The sequence below is a fragment of the Elgaria multicarinata genome, chromosome 1, assembly GCF_023053635.1.
Source record: "Elgaria multicarinata webbii isolate HBS135686 ecotype San Diego chromosome 1, rElgMul1.1.pri, whole genome shotgun sequence".
NCBI classification, from domain to species: Eukaryota; Metazoa; Chordata; class Lepidosauria; order Squamata; family Anguidae; genus Elgaria; species Elgaria multicarinata.
In genome coordinates this window covers 192,157,410-192,172,977 of record NC_086171.1, presented here as the reverse complement: position 1 = coordinate 192,172,977, position 15,568 = coordinate 192,157,410, and positions in this window count along the sequence as shown.

Below are 15,568 nucleotides of genomic sequence, written 5' to 3'. Positions count from 1 at the left end.
GCTCTTTTGCCTTTAACAGCAGCTTGTTGTGTATAAATCAGTAGGTGATGCTTTACAGGCCTGGAGAGAATCATTCCAACTCTTTAATATCTGCAGATCACGCTGTTTTTAAAATGCATAATTACAGTGCCGTGGTGGCCAAAATTGTGGACACTTTTTGAAATTTTCATGTTTTGCAACTTTGCATGCTTATAGAAAATGTTCTGTTTCACGAAATTCAAAGGGTTATATATCAATTGAAAGATCTGATTCACATAATACAACAATCCTGCTTCTTTTCCTGGGTGTCCAATCAACTCTTTTCTTTGGTGCCATTGCTCTATGATGTACATACGTACACTTTTAATTTGGGAAATACTTCAAATATTCACACAATCTCCAATTGCGCTTCAGTTACAGAGCAAACAGCAAAACTGACTTTCCCCAACTTGAAACATGGTGTATCGCAGCTACTACCATGTGATTGGTCCACAGAAGAAGGACTGTGATTGGCCAGTAGGGTTTCCAATTCCAATCCACTTCTTCACTCAATCACACCTGTGTTTGTTTTTAGACTAAAGTAAGCATAACTTTTTTTGTACTGCAGATATTTGCATTCTGTTTTTGTATTGAGTTCAGCATTAAATTCTCTTTCAACTGATATATAAACATTTGAATTTCGTGAAGCAGAACATTTTCCATAAGCATGCAAAGTTGCAAAGTTGCAAAACATGAAAATTTCAAAAAGTGTCCACGATTTTGGCCACCACTGTAGTTGGTTGAAAAGCTGGCAACCTTGATTGCATGCCAGAACGGCTATACTGTATCTTTTCTTTATTAGAACAAGGCTGAACAGTGCTCATGAAAGAGGTGAAAATTGCATAGAGACAAACCAAAGTGAACTATAGAAGCAATAAATGGACTGAATTTTAAGAGCTGGGCAGGAAAATAAAAGCAGCAAAACGAACCTTATACTGCCTGCAACCACTAGATGATGCTCTTTACCTTCATCTGGGGAAGTGGACAATCTAAAGCCCCTTTCATACTTTGTACAGAGAATTTTGTTCTAAGAGGTGATTAATATTTCATCTTTAAAACCTGGGTCAAAAAGGTTGATTAGATGGCAAAATACATGTGTGCATTTTAGTTGCCTGTAGTAAACATGGATGCAATTATCAGAAAAGCATTGGGCGCCTGATGGCATCACACACACATTCACAGCAGTCAACATTTTCTAGGCAGGTTAGTCTATTGCACCAAATACAACTGATCCGGCATGAAGTCTGATAGTCCATGAAAGCTTATGCCAATTCAGAACTGGTCTGTGAGCTTCTGTTCATGAGGCTCTTAATTGGCTGTTAATCTGTTGTTTCTACTTTTGGTTTCGTTGCAGAATTGAGATCCAAGCACTACACAAAGAGCGTTTCCTTTCCTGCTTTTCTATTACATAACCTTTTGGTGGAACTGTGGCATAGCGATATAGTGCAAATAAATGAGTGAAAAAGTGGTTTCTTTCCTTTTCACAATTAAATGCCACATATTCCCTGCTCTTAAAAAAATTGCTGAAAGTGCTTGTTAGACACAGAAGCGAAACTGGAGGGTTACGATATTGTCTAAAGAACCCGTAAACAATCATGAGTAGGGAATGACAAGTGTACAATAAATGCCTCATGTAGATAAGCCCTGCAAAACATTTCCCAGAAGGGGGTGTCCATATCTCTGTGGTAGTGCCCATGTTTTGCATGCAGAAGGTCTCAGGTTCTTAGGAAGCAGGGCATGGGAAATACATCTCCCTGAAACCCTGAATTGATACTTCTAGTCAGTGTAGACAATAATGGACTAGATGGACAAATAGTCTTGCCTGGTAAAAGGCAGCTTCTGTTTTCCTAACATGTCATCAAGAGCCTGTTTTACGAAGTCTTAACACACATCTAATAAAATAGATATGCCAAACTAGTCTTAAATCACAGTTAGGCAATCTGGTGCCCTCCGGATGTTTTGGACTACAACCCCATAGCAATTACCACTGCCGATATTGGCTGGGGCTGATGGGAGTTGTAGTCCAAAACTTCTGGAGGGCACCATGTTGCCCACCCCTGTCTTAAATAAACCACCTTCTTCCTGTTCCAGCCACCTGTCCCCTCCATTTGAAGAAAAGGTCTTCCTCTATTCTCACCAGAAAAGCAAAACAGCCAGACTTGTTCAGGTAATCTCAACAGATCCTTTCTTGCCCTTATAATTCCTGCCCCCCCCCCAACAATAATAGTTGTGTAGAGAATGGGATTTGGGCAGGTGTCCTTTCTCAAACACCTGTGTCAAGAGGTGCAGGTGAAAAATCTGGCCTCTGTGCAATTATTACACACAAGAGCCCCCAAAGTAAAAGACTGTGCATTTTGTGTAATACCTCCCAGTGGCGCTGAGCAGTGGGCCTTCTTTTACAATAGGCCAACTTCAGAATCCAGTAGGGATGCACAAATCTGTCCATTTCCTCATTTTTTCCAGTCTTAAATTTAGTTTGTTTCTAAAGTCTGCATCAATATGCATTTTTGTGCTCACTTTCCCTAATACATGCATTTCTGTATGCACATTTTTGCAAGTAGTTTTTCCTAATATAATGCATTTTTAATGACGTTTCGACAAGTATATTCATTTTTGTGTCCAACTTCCCCTAACCTACATTTCTTTGTACACATTTTTTGACTGGAGAATGAGGTTGCAAAATTCAAAGAAGTGCAAATTTCAAAGGATAACTGAGTTTTGGAAGTGCACAATTAAGTATGCAGCGAAGGCATTTCTCCCTCATCCCTACATCCCCGTGATTTAAGCAGTAAATCAGCTGATTACAAATCAGCCTTGTCAGGAATGACAATAAAGTCATCAGAGGAAGGAATATGTTTATGAGCAAGAGCGGAATGGTGAAAGCAGCAGGGAGTGAGCTGTGCATGTTGGGGTTGCTGGTTGGAATTGTGTGTATTTTGGAAGCAGGAATTGCTGTTTCCTGAGCTGACCTTGTCATAATAATAAAAAACGCACTGGGTTCTTTCTTCCTTTCCATTGCTTGTTTTCAAAGCTGACATTTGAAGCGTAAATTTCCATGCAAAAATGTTTGTTGTGTAAGGGCTTATTCATGGTGCCCCCCCCCAAAAGAAAGATGTATTTATTTAACAATATTTACGAATTGCTTACATTAAAAGACATTTTGACGTGATGTACAAAACAATGGAGTATAAGATTATAATTAAATGTGTTATATTATTATTACACACAGAAGACAAGATTGTTTTCCTGAAAATGCAGGGTCGGTGGCAGTCTAATTTGTAATGGCAGGGAGTTCTAGAATTAATAATTGGCTTTATGATGTAAAAATCCAGATCAATATTAGGACCATATCTTCTCTCCCTCCACTGAATAGAAAATTATAATTTAGATTATAATTTTCTAAGACCTTTCTGCTTGAAGTTGCTTCTCTTATGTTAGCATGAATGCTTGTTTAAGTCAGCTAGAAGCTAGAAGAGAGAGAGCAAGCACTTGGGAGGGGAAGGGGTAGGGGTAGAGTTGCTAACTGACTAATTGAGGTAGAGTTGCCAACTGACCAGAAAAAAATAGCCCAGCTTGCTTCTTTGCCTTTAACAGCAGCTTGATCTGCATCAATCAGCAGGTGAAGCTTTTCATGGCATGGAGATACCAATGGTCACTTGCCAACATCTGAAGATCAAGTTGCTGTTAAAACCAGAGGAGTGGAGGCTGGTAAAAAGATGGCAACCCTATGCACAGGTATTACAGTAGTCATTGAGCTCCTTCAGACAGCATGGGTGGGAATCACGTTCCCTTACTGTTGGCTCTGAAGCTGCATCTCTTCTGCTTCTGCAATGAGCTGCAATTACATGGAGGAAGAGAGCAGGAAGAGAAACGACCATATGGCCCATTCAGTGTAGTGGGGCAGCACCCTCTAGTGGGCATTTTATAGCGCAACTTCTCCTGCACATGGCAGGTAATAGTGACAAATGCCGCTATAGCTTAGAAGAGTCAAATTTTTGAAGGGTTGTTTTGCAATGAGAAAATGGTGGAAGGAGTGGGAGACCACAGGGAGATATGCAGAAAAAAACACATCATCAAAATAACTCGTGAAGATCCGTGAGTGGCCAGTCGTGAGTGTGTGATAAAACAGTCGTCTGAAGAAGCTCAATGTGTAATAGATCTGAGAGGCACTGCCATTCAGATTACAGTGTACCAGGCCAGATTTTAGTACCTCCAGGCAAAGCAAGACAACTTCACAAGGCAGCTGCCAAGGCCCTAGCACTGCTTCTGCAACTCTACCCCTCCTCCCCCAGCTGTTATGATCACATCCTTCTTCGCTCTCTCCCTATTGTGTGTGTGGAGGACCCACCTGCCTGCTTACCCATCATTAGTGGACATTTGTAGGGGTGAGAGGCTGAGAGAAGGGAGCTGGGCCTTCCTAATGCCCACTGTAATGGGGCCACAGGCATAACAGACATAGGCCCCAAAATTGGATCCAGCCTTGCCTTCAAGGATGCATAGCGTAGTGCAGTGGTCTTCAACTGGTGGGTCGTGACCCCAAAGTGGATCGCGGGGTCAGTCCACATGGGTCGCAGCAAAGCTGTTACCGCCATGTTAGGCATGGAGAAAATTGCAGAAGTGTGTCCCACGTTGCAGGTTGTGAGTCCAAGGTGGATCTTTGGGCTAGACCATTTGAAGAGCACTGGTGTAGTGCATGTACATTGCTGGAGGCCTGCTCCCACTTCTGCTGAAAGTGGAATTTAAACCAGCGGAGGCCAGTGGCTCTGATTTTGTTGGGGCTGTAATTCCATTCTTGGTTTTTGTTAGAACCAGCCAGAACTCCAAAGGTGCTAACCAAGGTGCTAAACCCATTTTGGGGCTAGTATTCACCACTTTGGATAGCTTGTTTAGAATTCCGACTGGTCAGCTAGAAAATTGGGCCACCAGCCTCCACTAACTTAAACAAAGTAGTTATTGAAACTGGAGGAAACCTGCTGATGCAATGACTTTGAAAGGGGAACCAGAAATGAACACATAAACATGGAAAACCTCGATCCCTTGGCAAATGGTAGAATGAAAATGTGATCAATATTGCTATGGGTCCTGCTGTCCTGCTCTTCAAAGGCCGGCAGGTTCCAAATGGAGAGCCTCCTGGTCTGTTTGCCTGGAGAGCCACTCAAGGTTGTGAGGCAAAATTGCCTCTGCATGCCTCCGCCCCTTCAGGTGGCTCTTTTAGTCCTTAGAAGAAACAGGCACGGATGTGGAGGGAAAGGCACTGTAAACTAATGAAGAAGGGGGAGGCAAACTCAAAGGAAGAAAGAAAATGTATTGTGCTCTACGTGTTTTGAGAAGAAGTCTCCTTCTTCAGGAGCTATAAAACAAACAATTAAATTAATCATAAGAGTAGTATCATATAGACAACACCCTCATTCTTTTAAACAACGTTTTAGGGGCTTTTCTACTTAAGAACACTACATTTTCTTTAAAAACTTTTCTTTAAAAACTTTAAAAGTAAATACACACTTCTACTATAATATACATTGTTTCCATGTTTTTACTCCTAGCTAGTTTTAGACAGTGAAAACACTACCTTTATATATATATATCTTATAGCTTATTGTGATTATATATATGTAATCACAATAAGCTATAAGAGTTTTTTCAGTGGGTCACTTCAGGAGATCTAAATCTCAGTTTTGAAACAATGCATAATTTCGAACAGATGAATTTTTTTTTGATATTGTAGTTAAGAAACATAGATGTGATCTTTTGACCACGATTTCCCATACTCATCTTAGATATGAGAGCTGTCATCCAGCGCACCTTCGGAACAACCTGCCATGTAGTCAGTTTCTAAGAATAAAACGTAACTGCTCAAAAAAATCAAAATTTCCTAAAAGAATCCTCGTGTTTGGCAGAACATCTTCAAAAAAGAGGATACCCCACCATGGTGGTAAGATCAGCCATGAATAAAGTAAGTGCCTGTAAATGAGACAAATGAGCTAATTTTCTTTCTTCCTTTGAGCACCGGAGTTTGCCTCCTCCTTTGTCATTCTTTTAGTCCTACCAGACTTAGTGATAATTACGTCTGGGTCAGGTTTGGTGTTTGACCAAGTGATAATCCATTTGACCTTGACCTCACACACTGACCTTTTCAGTTTGTGTTCCCTGCTCCTTGAAAGGCATCCTAGATCCTGATCTTGGCTCTGGCCCTGTTGGGGTGCTCAGACTGTCTACGTGGTGGCAACCTCAGCTACTCCTTGACCTTGACTCCTGTTTGACTTAATACTCGTCATGCCAATTTGAGGAAGCAGCAAAAACCCGGAGGGGAAAATGATGCCCAAGAAGTTGTAGTCATGGAAGACAATAGTGGTTTACAAGGCCCGAGAAGAAGGTGCTACAAGTTTTTTTGCGGGGAGGAGAGACAATCCAACCCACTAAAATCACTAGACCTGATCCAAAATCTGAAACTGGTCAACATTTGGCATAGTCCTGATTTGTTCCTTTTAGTATGTCAAGCTTTCTCTGGATTGGGGCTTTTGACTTCGGGTACTGGCTGGTAAGAGACAACCTTGGGGTGCTTGCATGGGTGTTATTTTCGGGAGGGAGGGATGAGACTGATGCTGCTTTTTGACTAGCACTTTTGTTCTTTATGTCCATCCGCACTACCTGTGTAAATTTGTAAATAAGCAAACATTGCAGCAATACTGCACACATTTCCAATGCTCTTTCCCCATAAGGAAATTGACCCTGTGGAATGCCATTCAGCTTCTTACTGCCTTATCAAGTGAGCAACAGGAGAGAATATGCATAAGATTGTAGCCCAAAGAGACAACGAAGGATGCACTCTCTTTTGGTTGAATGCCTTATTCTGAAGTCACTGTAATCAGTGGTTGGACCCAGATTTATGCTGGACCAACTGCAATGGAGGAAGTGGAATTCCCTGCCCCCTATTTTCCTCAGCAGCAGCACCCCTCAAAATGCTGCTCAGAGAGTCAGTAGACCCTGGTGAAAGGGGTGAGCTGTGGTGTGTGTGAGTGCGGTGGTGGTGGCTCCCCCCAAAATGGTTGGAGGGACCTTCTATGAGTAGAATCCTTCCTCTCAAGGAAGGTCCCCACCTTTTGTGGAGCCAGATCCTGGATCCAATCCTGCACAAGCAGACTTTCAATAGTCAGGATGGGTACAGATTCAACTTACAAGTGGGCCCCTGTCTTTATGGAGGTGGTTTGGCACCACAAGGCGCCTTGCACCTGCACTTCTGTTCCTTCCCAGCATCTGCATGGGAAGGAAGGCAAGTGTGGATTTTCCAGCCCCTTGCCTATGGAAAATAAAAATAAAAATGGGGGGGGGAGAGGAACAGAGCCATTCCTCCTCCCTTTTAATTGTTTTTAATAATCTGTATCTGCAGAGCTCCACAGAAACAAATAATTTATTTATTTATTTATTCATTTATTACATTTCTATACCGCCCAATAGCTGGAGCTCTCCGGCTATTTATAATTTTATTATACATTTTTATTTATAATAAAAATAAAAACGGGGGAAGGAATGAGGCAGCAGAAGAGGATGCAAGAGGGACCGGGCAAACCACGTCTCCTCCCTCTGGCTGCCTGTTCCACCCCACCCACCCCCATTTCTTTTTCTTTTTCTTATCTGTAGAGTTCCACAGATACAGATAATAACATTTTTAAAAAGGGGGGGGAGGAACAGCTTGTTCCTCTCCTCCCTCGTTTTATTTTTTTTAACTTTTCCAGAGGCGCAGGGCCTCCCATGGCGACCAATCAGGAGGCGCCATGGGCTCTGCTGCCAAAAAAGTCAGGGTAAATGCCCGACTTTTTTGGAGAGGAGTTTGCAGGGTTTGCCCCCGGATGGCTTCGCAATGCTGAAGCAACTCCAGGGCAAACCATTAATGTAGATGTGCCCTGGGTCACCTACATCTCCAGAAGAACATCTTCTGCAAATTGAGAATGTAGGGCACCTCTTTGTGAATGTCGACTATATCTTATCATCCCTTTAGCACCTGTAGAATCCTGTAGTTCATTTTTGCATCAGAATGACAGGCACAAGCATTTCTGATTGATTTCTGGTACGTATCTGGGAAGCTGTTTCGTATGCAAGAGCATCCTATCCCCAGGCTTTTTCAAAGTGCTATCAGAGTGCTGCTATCTGGCAGAAACGCAAGACCAGGGAGTGCAATAAAAGCATAAAACCCATTAATGTCCCAAGGTTACTGCAAAAAGGTCACTATTCACAAATAAAGGCACTCCTCAGTCAGTAAACAAACTTCTATATCTAATAGTTTGCCTTGTTGCTTCTGGTGCTGCCTGCCTCATCGCTGAATGGCAACCTGGGAGAAGGCGCTGGTGGGGTACTTTGTACTTCTTTAAACTGAAAGCGCGTCGGCTGCACAAGGCACTCTGTTGTTCTGTTGAAATCCAGAGGCTTCCTATGGGAAACACTGCAAAATTGAAGGCCAGTTGCCCCATTAAAATAGTGCTGTGCGTAAGTGCCTTTTGAGGGACTGCCCTGTCGTTCTTTGCCTCCATCTCCCTGCACTCCCTTTATTGTTCCTTCCCCCATGTTGAATTCTAGTTTGTAAGCTTCTTGGGGCAGAGCTTTACCAGGTTTGTTACTCTGAAAGCACCCTGGCCATTGATGGACCAACGAATAATCACATTAGAGCTTCTCCTTTAAGTTTTCCTTTCTGACTGAACAATAAGAGCTGGAGCAGATGAAGTCCACCACTTTAAGAGCTGTGTGACAGGTAGATTTTCCATGCTTCAGCTCTCTACCCGTTTGTGCAAGAAAAGCTTCATCTATTGACTTTCTGCCTTTTATGGAATTCTTATGCAGCTGAGAGCCCTGCCAGGGGAAAAAAAAGAGTTGGCTACCCTAGCTTTTGGGTTTTGCACCAGTAACCAAGGCCTTAGCTAGACCTACCTGGTCTAGCGGGACGGAGGGGTGAAGATCTCACGATATTTTTATCTTGAGATCTCCCCTTCTGTTCACATGCAGCACACAATGACCTCAGAGGGAGAGGCGTCGCGCTCGCCATTTTGTTTTTTAAAGAGGCAGCAGTGCACGAGCACTCGTGAGCAAAAGGTAGGTGTTCTTTAAAAAATAATTATTTTCCCCGCTCACCCCACCCCACCCCCAATGGGCGCAGTGCTCCTGAGGAGCTCTGTGCCCCATGCGCAGGTCCCAGCTCCTCGTAAGGAACTGCGAGGAGCCAGGACAAACCGCGGTGCCCAGCCACACGTTCCGCAGTCTCAGGCTCAGCCCAAGACCATGAAAAAACCGGGCCTAAAGTGGAGGGCGAGATCCCGGGGCAAGGGAGGGATCATCCTTCCCTGATCCCGGGATCCCCTGTGCGTCATGTGGACGCACAGGGACAATCCCGGGGATCTCCCCAGGATTTCGCCCCGTCTAGCTAAGGCCCAAGACTTGTTCCCAGATGAAAATCCACCTTCACTGATGCTCCCATTCAACCTCACCCTGCTGCAAGGGTGATCACTTTCTCTGACATGTAAAAGACTTTTTTTTATATAGCACCCAAGTTGGTGGTCCGAAGAAGAGCCATGCTGCAACAGACCAAAGGTCTATCTATCCCTCTGTTCCCACCGTGGCTGTGGGAAGCCCACAAGCAGAACATAAGCAGAATAGCACCCTCCTGCACAGGTAGCCCAACGACTGGTATTCAAAGGCATATCGCCTCTGATATCAGAGGTAATATATAGCTATCATGACTAATAGCCATTGATACCCTTATCTTCCATGAATATGTTTTGGTAGTTATCACTATATCTTGAGTATGCAGTGTATGAAAAAGTGATTTTTGGCTGAACCTTTCTGGACCTTTCTCAGCTCTATGCTTCTCTATTTGATCTATGGTGACCTGAACTGTACAAGAAGTATTCCAAGTGTGGTTGTTGCACCATAGGTTTGCATGAGGGCAGTATGAAACTGTCAGTTCAATTTTAGATTTCTTTCTTAATGATCTCCAACATGGACTTTGCCTTTTTCACAGAAGCCATGGAGCTATCTACCATTGCCCCCAAATCTCCTTCCTGGTCAGTTACCACCAGCTCAGACCCCATTTTGAAGTGAGGATTTTTTGCTCCAACATGCATCATTTTCCACTTGCTTACATTGAACTGCATTTCCACTTTAATGCCCTTTCCCCCAGCTTGGAGAGATACTTTTGAAGTGCTTCACAATCCCTTTTTCTTTTAATCACTGCAAATGATTTGGTGCCATCCACAAACTGGACCATCTCATTGCTTACCCCTGACTTCAAGTCATTTACGAACAAGTTGAAAAGCACCAGTCCTAACACAGATCCTTAGGAAAACCCACTATTATTTACATCCCTCCATTGTGATAACTGTCCATTTATTCATATGGAATCCTGGCAGTGACTGACCAGGGTCCATATAGGAAGACATCTCTTCTCATCCCATGACTGCTGCGTTTGCTCAGGAGTCTTCGGTGAGGGACATTGTCAAAACCCTTTTGAAAGTCCAAGTAAACAACATCTACTGGATCAACCTTATCCACATGCTTGTTGATACTCTCAAAGAATTCTAAAAGATTAGTGAGTCAGGACTTACCTTTTCAGAAGCCCCTCCTCAAATACGGCAACACTTCCCCCTTAACAATCACCCCACTGTGCTGCAATCAGGCAGCTTCGAATCTCAATTGGATTCGAAGGTTTTTAAAAACCCTAATTTCCTCATGGGGTCATGGTGGTGGTGGTGGTGGCCCCTGCTGGGGAGGGAAGGACTAATCCTCCCCTCCCTGAAAGAAGGGACCCCCCTCTCAAAAATTATTTCCATCTGGCAATCAAGCTTTTAAAAGACTCCATTGGTGCCAATGGAAGTTTTTAAAAGCTTAATTGCTGTGCTGGGAGTGATTTTGGGAATAGGGACAGTGTGTATTCTTTGTATTCTCTCTCTCTCTCTCTCTCTCTCTCTCTCTCTCTCTCTCTGTGTGTGTGTGTGTGTGTGTGTGTGTGTGTGTGTGTGTGTGTGTGAGAGAGAGAGAGAGAGAGAGAGAAGAGGGTCTGTACAATCATACTGGCCATATGTCAGCAATGAGTGGCCCTCCTCATTGCTGGCATGTGGCCCTCAACTTACATAAATTTCCCTTCTCCAACCTGGGGCCCTCCAGATGTTTTTGACTTCAACTCCCATCAGCCCCAGACCACATGGCCTATGATCAGGAATCCTGGAAATTGTAGTCCCCAAATTCTGCATTGACACTGCTCATTAACCATGGTGGTGACCTCTTGCACTTGGTGCTCCCTTTCTTAATGGGCAGAGTACATTCTAGCAGAGCTTCTATTATTGTGTTTCTCGTCAACCTTCAAGCATTCTGGAAGCTCTGAACCACTCAACTCTCTTTCAACTTCCCTTGGCCGTTTTTACACCTGCCTTTTCCCCCAGGATCACCCTTGTGCATCCAAATGACACACAAGGGATCCTGGGAGCAGGCAGGGAAGATCCCTCTATTATCCTGGGATAATCCTTAGGTGTAGAAAGGGCCTTTTTTAAAACCAAACCCTTCATTTTAGAAAAGTTTCCTCTTTTGAAGACAAATGTAACTGTGTTGGACTTATAAGGGCTAGATGCGCTCAGCTCTTGATGTCTGACAATACTTGAAGCTCTCCCTTGAGTGCTTTCCAATTTGTCAACATCCTTCTTAAGATTCTGCTGCCCAGAAGCGAACACAGTTGACCAGATATGGCCTTTCGCCAGTGCTGACAAAAGCAGTAATGAGAATAGACCTTTCTGAATGCAGACATTTCACTTGTGACTGAAATACTAATTTGGGACTGCCTCCATCACAATCTGAGGGATTCATTGGGAGTGACTGGTTGATCATGCTCTCCCCTTGCATGCATCCAAAGTAATCAGCAATTATATTAAAGAGATTGGGGTTGGCTGATCTCCAACTTCATCTTTCTTCACCAGAATTGTTTTGATATTTTATTGCTATAGACTTGACTCTATCGCACATTCTGCCTCTCCATTATCTCCAGCTCTCTTGATGGGTAATTATCTATGAAGGAGAAAGATTGTTTTCTGTCTAATAATATTTCTCTCTCTCCCAAGCATGTTGCAGGGTTTATTTCATCAGTGTCTGGAACATGTGTTAAAAAAGATGTATTGAAGACAATGTGAAATTGAACGGTGAGATCAGGTTATTTTGTTTTCAGATTTTGCTTTGCTCTCTGTAATTCAAACACATCAGCCAGGCAGAAGGAAAATCCAGTTGATAATTATCCTCTAGCCTCTCATCTTTCATTGCTTTGATCTGTTCTTCAATTTGATTACAAAGCACGGAAAGAAACCTGTATCTTCTGCCCTTTTGCCCCGTGTCCCCACAGCTGAGATTCTCTTGCTTCTTGTTGAAAAGTATCATTTGTCATCTCTCTCCACGCCAGGGGAGAAAAGAGCAGCACTGCTTGGCCGTTACAGGAATCCATTTTTCTCTAGGCTTGTTGATGTCAGGTGGATGCAAACCATCATTTCTTTGAAGTTATAATTGCTTCTGGGAGGTAGACACTTAGAGAGCTCCTACACTCCCTCCATGACAGGCCATCTCCCGATTTTGGAGGATCCATAGGCAAAATACTCTCCTCCTTAGTGAGTCTTCTCACCGCCATTGTCACCAACTGCTCTCGCTCCTCCTCCTCTTTCTCATCATTGGTAGCACTTGCTTGCTTGATAGGCAGAGAGCCAGTGAGCAAGTAGGCTGTGGCATGACTTCTCCTCCTCCTTCCTTCTCACCACCACCATTGTCTGGGCCAGAGTGAAAGTCAGATGAACAAACAGGTTGCAATGGTGCAGAAGGGGTTTGGGTGGGGGGCAAGTCTAGGGGGCTGTTGCCAGTGGGCCCCTGCTGGGGTGTGGCGTGCCCATGACTCCAGCCCTGCTCCACAACCTGCTTTGAAAATATCCTTTCAAACCTTTTAGCTCTTCTCTGAATTCTCTCCAATCTGTCAGCGGAGGGCTTCTAGCAGTAACAGTCCAAAAGCATTGTGCAGCTATTCTATCTTTTCTTTCTTAATGGATATAAGAAGCACTAGGAAAACAAGGGAGGGCTGTGAGTGGAAGTGTCTGGACTCCTCTGTAAAATTCCATGAATGAGACAAGGCGGTGGCACCATAAAAGCCTAGTCTGAAAACTGCTTATATCTTCCTTATTCTGGTCCACATAGGTGAACAGGTGACTGGTCCAGATGTGGCCTCAATACTGATGAATAAAGTAATACAATTCCAGGCCTGAGTTGGCTGTTGCTTTTCATCTAGGGTTGAATCCAACCCATGAGAATTTCTCTGAAATTTTCTTCTCCTTTGTATTTCTTTTCGAAAGCTATTTCTTTTCAATCAAATAAGTTTTAAAACAAGCTTGAGTAGCAAAACATAAAAAATAGGCATTTCTAAAGCATTAGTTCCCCTTAAATTCTTCTTTAGACACAGGTACAAACTTGTGCACATTCTCAGGACCGGCATTCATTCAGGGACCTTTTGACCTTTGCAATAGTGTATCTTGGCAAAGCAGAACTTGGTAACCTACACTCACCCACAAGCTTCTTCAAACAATTGAGAATTTATTAAACACATGCAAGAAATGAACATCTACACTCATTACTTTGGGGGAAATAATTTGATAGAAGAATTGTCATTCAAATACAAGCTTTGATATCATTAGAACCTTCAGAGCCTGTGGAGAAATTAGCTAAATTCTCTTGGAGGTTGAATCCCTAGCTTAGACTAGGCCACGGATATGCACGGACAGTTCAGCCTGCTGTAGGGATGGGCTTGTAAAAGAGGCGGGGAACATGTTCATCGGAGTCTAACTTTCTTGGAAAAGGAAAAAAAGAAAGGTTTGGGGCAAGTGTTAGGGAGTGGAGAGAAGGAAAAGGGTTGATGGAGGTTTGTGATAACAGGAAGTAGTGCAATCAGGTTAGGAACACAAGAGGTGGGGGAATGCTCAAAATGCATTCAACCCAATGTATAGCACTTTGTGTGTTTTGCTCCTGTTTCCCCTGAAAGAAGGGAAATAGGCTTCCTGTTATCACATTCATCAGGGACACTCAATAATTATCACCATCAGCTTCACTAACTCTTCTGGGAGAGTTAGCCAACTGAGGTGGGAATTAGAGAGGGGACATGATGAAGCGAACAGAGATCCCAGCTGCATCCTTTCCGCTAAATGATCAGAGAAGGCTGCACACACCTTGGAGGCCGATTCAGTCACCCATGGCAGCGTGAGGACTGACGCAGCCAGACTAAGTCTTGTCTGGGCAAAATAAGCAAGGATGAGTGACAGAACTGCAGTGTACAGTCCAGCACCCTTTAAGGCTGTTCTCTTTGGATTTGTTCTCTCTGGGTGGCCAAGAGTCCAAAGCTTCCAGTAGCAAGGACCCAGATGATATAGTTCCATTAACTATGGTTGGAGTTGATCACCAGCTGAAACACTGGCCCAGTTCAAAAGTAAAAAGAAGCCATCATGGGTAAATTTCCCTGTGGGGATTCTTGTTGTGGTAGTGGTGGTGACCACCATTTTGAATATTCAGGGCACAGTGGATTGTTGTGATAGTTGACAAGCTACCTGCAACCCTAAAACAGCCCATGGGTTCTGGGTGGCTTGCCAACCACCCCAATGACCCATCCCTGCCGGGTTCACATGTAACAACAAGCTACATTGCACCACTACCACTGCTCAAATACACAAAATGGCCACTGTCGCCATAACAAGAAACTCTGCAGGGAAATTCACTCATGGATATATGTGAACCAGGTCATTGGGCGCATACAACTTGGGTTATTTATACAGTTTACACAAAGACCTCATGGCTGTTTTAATAGAGGGCACAACTATTCTCAAGTATTGATGAAAACAATAGGTGAAAACCACCAGAACATTAACAAACACAAAAGAACGTGTTTCTGGGAAATGGGTGCTCCATCTCACAGAGTTGTTTCCCAACTATGCAAAGTTCAATCAATTAAATCATTTTATTGTATTTGACTAATAGCTATTACAAAGCGAACAGCTTGATAGACCATGCAGTAACAGAATGACACCATTCAATAACAGAAATCAAATAAGCAAATTGCCTGCACAGTCCCCTGCCATAGCATTCAGAGTGATTGCGTGAAGATGTTTGGCAGCTTTAGCAAACAAAGCTGTTTTGTGTGTAACATAAGGGTCACAATCTGACAACTAGCAAATTTTCACAATAGAACTTTCCCCCTGTAAGGATGCCAAAATCTGCCCCAGGAATTTCTCCCTGGGAATTTTGTATAGGTGACAATACAGTAAATAGTGTGAGATATCCTCTACCTCTCCTATATCACAGATACAGAACTGTAAGTTTCTTGTAACATGTCTATATCTGCCATCCAAGAATGCTGTGGGCATGGTTTGGAAGCATAATTCTGTAAATGAGGTTCTCAAAGAAGCAAAAGTAAGGGTTTGTAGGTTTTGAGCTCTTTCATGATCTGTTTTCAACAGATAATACCATTAAGAAAAGTTTGACGCTTTGATTAAATTTAAATCCT